The following is a 4,534-nucleotide window of genomic DNA, read 5'->3' as shown; positions in this document are numbered from 1 at the left end:
GGCAGCGGGCGTAGGTGCTATCCTTCCCGTCCAGGAAAGGCAGGGAGAACTTCAGCCGTGAAGAGAAGGAGGTCTTCCTCACTCCCCGTTTTGGGAGGGCCCCTTTGGCAGGGGAGTTTTGTCTCCTGATTTCAAGTCAGGAAGAAAAGGGAGAGAGAGAGAGAGAGAGAGAGAGAGAGAGAGAGAGTGTGTGTCCTTCTCGTGCCAGGTCGGTCTGAGGGGGACCTCCTCTGGTTTCCTCCCTTCCCAGGGAACGCCGTTCGCTCCTTCTTCTAGAAAAAGCTCCCAAAGCACCACCGCCCAGGATGGTCGACCTACGCCCATCGTCCCTCCTTTCCCAATCATTTCTACCGCGACAGAGGGACAGAGGCCCCTGCCCCATCCCCATCCCCACCCCCACCCCCATCGCCTGCCTCCTTGATGGCCAAAGGAGCTGCCTCTGAGAATGGAACGGGGCTTGGAAACCTTCTAGAGGGGTGACTCTCACCTGCCTGCCTGCTGGGAAAAGCACCACGCTGTCCATCGGACTGCTCTTTTGGGCAAACGTAGGCGTGCCACATAGCGATCGACAGCTATGGCGGGGGGGGGGGGCGGGGTGGCGTGGTGGTGCCCAGGATCCACGACACGTGACGGCTGCGGAGCACGACAGCCCTAAGACCTTGAGGGAGACGGGGTGGCGCGTGAATCCTTTCGGAACGAGAACGACAGGAAACGCTGACGGGGACGTGTTCTCCTCTCGAGAACACACCAACGCCTCGCACGGTGTCTGACCCGGGGTGCCTCTGACTTTTGTCATCAGAGACGATCCTCTCGACCGCCCCTCACGCTTTGGGGAAAAGGGGAGAGGGACTCGGTAGCATGGGAAAAGCCATCCATCCGCCCTTCCTTTCCGTCTTCACGGCTCCTTCTCGTGGAAAACGAGGAAGCCGTCCGGAGGAACGGAACACTGACCCGGGCCAAAGCGTGGCCCAGCCTGAGCCTCCAAAACCTTCTGCTAAGTGAGAGGTGCCAGACATCCAAGGCGACCTACGTTGCGATTCCACACAGAGGAGAGAGCTAGAACGGTCCAACCCTAGAGGGCGACAGCAGATGGCGGCGGCGGCGGCGGCGGCAGCGGTGGTGGTGATCGTGGTGGGGCAGATCCGGGAGTGGGGCCGTTTTTTCTTTCGGGGGGAGGGGATGGAAACGGAAACCTTCTGGAAATAGATAGCCATGACGGATGCGCCACCTTGGGGAGAGAGACTCCCGAAGGCCACTGGCTTGTGCCCCGTGGAAAGGATGGATTCGGTGGGATGGGAATTCTACCTCCGTGTAGAGCGTGTGGTAAACCACGAGGTAGGTGGGTGGGTGGGTGGGTGGGTGGCCTCCCTGCCTCGCCTCCACCTAGACGTCCACACACAGAGACCGACGAGGGAGGGAGGGAGGGAGGGAGGGAGGGAGGGAGGGAGGGAGAGAGACAAGACGGACAGAGGCCGAGGCCGAGGCCGAGGCAGTGAGCGAGTAAGTGATCGACCCTGGCCATAGGGATTCCTCAGAGGGCGTCTCTTGGCTCCCCAAACGAAGAATGTGTGTGGAGATCGAGAAAGATCACCGACCTAGGAGAACCAGCAAGACTTCCTCACCCGCCAGAGAGCCGCTGGGCCCCTGCCGTCCCTGCCACCGCCACCCCTACCCCTCGCCTTTGGCAGCGACGCCAACGAAAGGCAGGCAGACGAGTGGGAGAGTCGTGTGGTGGTGTCCCCCAAGGAAGGTGGGTCCATGCCGACGAGCGGTCGTCGGCGTGTGGAAAAGCCAGAGGCGGGCTGACTAGAAGGAGGGCGTCCTGGAGGAAGGGACCAGGGTGTGAGGGAGAGAGGCCTGTTCCTCTTCCCCTGTCGGCCCCAAGTCAGGGGCCCAAAGGAGGAAAGCTGTCCGTTCCTTTCCGACTCGGACGGTTCGGGCGGAACCGACCGATCCCCGCGGCAGCGCAGTCGGGGCTTTCTGGACCAGAACCCCTCTCTCTGTCGCCTTTCGACCACACGCACGCTTTAGAGGCCAAGGGAAAATGGATCGGGTCTCTCTGTCTCTCTCCCTAGAAAACAAGGGGCCGGGGGCCGAGCCCGTGGACGAGCGGTCAAGTATGCGCCCCCCACCCCGGCCCCCGGCTTCGACGGCCCAGGTTTTCACCGGTTCGGATCCTGGGCGCAGCCCCAGACCCAGCATCGCCCTTCAAGCCACGCCGAGGCGGCGTCCCACATAGCAGAAACGCGAAAGACCTACCACTGGAACCTACAACTATGGACGGGACGGGACGGGGCGGGGCGGGGCGGGGCGGGGCGGGGGTGGGGGGGGCGGCTTTGGGGAGCAGGAAGAAAGAAAAAATAAAAGAAACACAAGGACGGTCATCGCGATAGTTCTTTCCACTTCCATCCATATGTTAACAGGACCCAAGTTTCCCGACCTCCATTTGGATGTATGTTAACTAAATGGAGAAGCTATTCAAAGGACTCCTCTAAAGAAGTCCACGTTCTTCTTTCTAAATGATAATGAAAATCATTGTCACCACCGCTCTTCCGACCCTCCATGTCCAGACGGCCTCCCGCCCCTCCCCTATCCCCAACTCCCACCCCGCCCCGCGCCGACCCCCGACCCCGGCATTCTCCACGCCCACCTTTCCCTCTCCACTCCTACCCCCCCGTCCCCCGCCGCCCGGGACACCGCACCCCGCGCCCCCCCCCCCCCAATCCAGGCCGGGCCACCTGGTCGACCTCCTCGAACACTATATAAGAGGATGCCGGGCAGCAGGTGGCGCCCGACAAGCGGCCTCCTCACAGGCCGGACGGATCAGCCTCGCGGGGGCGGGCGATGGGGAGGCGTTCGTCCAGGTCAGGTCAGGTCGGGGGAGGGAGGATGCCGCGCCGGCCGGCCTGGTGCGTGGCCTGGTCCCGATCCACCCCGCGTCTCGTTTCTCGGGCCGGGACGAGTACAGCCGGGGAGGCCGACTCGGTCACGGAAAGCGGCCTTGGGGAGGTTTTGGCGAACGTCCCTGTCCCAGGGCCGTCTGCCGACTAGGGGACGGAGTCCTCCTCCATGCTCCTTCTCGCCCCCAGTCGGGCGGGTTGTGGGTCGCGCGGTCGACTTGTCCATTTCCCCGGAGGCATCCTGCCTGCCGGGGCTCCCTCCCTCGGGCCGGTGCGAGCGGTCTTCGGGCGGCCCGGGAATTTGGGCCGCAGCGAACGAACGAACGAAGCCCGTCCCTCCTGCGTCGGCACCGATGAGACACAGCCCTGGTGGATGGAGCCGCTTTCCTCGGGTTTCCTTTTGCTTTCGGCCGCTGCTGCCACCAAACCTCCCTAAACGATAGGAATGAAAACGGGAACCGTTGGCATAATAAAAGCGTTTTGGTTGGCGTGTTTCTTGGCTTTTGGGGACTCGAGAGGTATGATGGATGATCTCCGATTGACGTTTGGAAGGTCTATTTCATCCCAGTCGCACGAACCCCGAAAACGTGGCGGCTGGACGAGGGAGGGAGGGAGGGAGGGAGGGAGGGAGGGAGGGAGGCCAACCACGGGATTTCCGCACGACCAGCTGATGGACACGAGCGCCCCGTGAGCCGGGCGGAGGGCAGCCGCCCGGGTCTCGCAGCTACGTGCCCGCGGAACCCTCGGGACTGCGAGAAGCCGGAGCGACCCGCAGCCATGTGGCGCTCGGCGCGGACATCTGGTCGACCCGCGCGCCACGGGACCCGGGGCCCGAGTCCGGGCCGGGCCGCCGGTCGACCCGGCAGGGCGGCTGCCCCGGGGGCCTCGCGGCTGCTCGTCCGCAGCCTCCAGGGAGCCCTCGGGGCTCCGAGAAGGCCGAGCGCCCCGCGGCCCCACGGCCCCGCGGCGCTCGGTGCGGACATCTGGTCGACCCGCTCCCCCCCCCCCCCCGAGACACGGGGGTCGGGTCGCCGGTCGACCCGGCAGGGCAGCGGCCACGGCGGCCTCGCCGCTGCTCGTCCGCCGGGTCGCCGGAGCCCTCGAGCCTCCGAGAAGGCCGAGCGCCCTGCGGTCCCGCGGCGCTCGGCGCGGACATCTGGTCGACCCGCGCGCCGCCGGACCCCGTGGCTACGAGTCCGCGGGGCCTTCGGAGCCGACAGAGGGCCGGGAGCGCACCCAGAGCACCCAGAGCACCCAGAGCCCCGGGACCCGGCCCCGAGCGCCGCGGACATCTGGTCGACCCGCGCGCCCCAGTCCGGGGACCAAGTCCGGGCCGGACAGCTGGTCGACCCGGCAGGGCGTCGGCCACCTGGGAGCCGCACCCGCGAGTCCGCGGGGTCTCTGGAGCCGACGGAGGCCGGGGAGCCCACCCAGGCCGCCGAGAGCCCCGCGTCCCCGCGGCGCTCGGCGCGGACATCTGGTCGACCCGCGCGCCGCCGGACCCCGTGGCTACCAGTCCGCGGGGCCTTCGGAGCCGACAGAGGGCCGGGAGCGCACCCAGAGCACCCAGAGCCCCGGGACTCGGCCCCGAGGGCCGCGGACATCTGGTCGACCCGCGCGCCCCAGTCCGGGGA

The sequence above is a fragment of the Equus asinus genome, unplaced genomic scaffold (genome assembly GCF_041296235.1).
Source record: "Equus asinus isolate D_3611 breed Donkey unplaced genomic scaffold, EquAss-T2T_v2 contig_381, whole genome shotgun sequence".
NCBI classification, from domain to species: domain Eukaryota; kingdom Metazoa; phylum Chordata; class Mammalia; order Perissodactyla; family Equidae; genus Equus; species Equus asinus.
The sequence above is the reverse complement of the archived record's forward strand: the minus strand, read 5'-3'. Positions refer to the sequence as shown.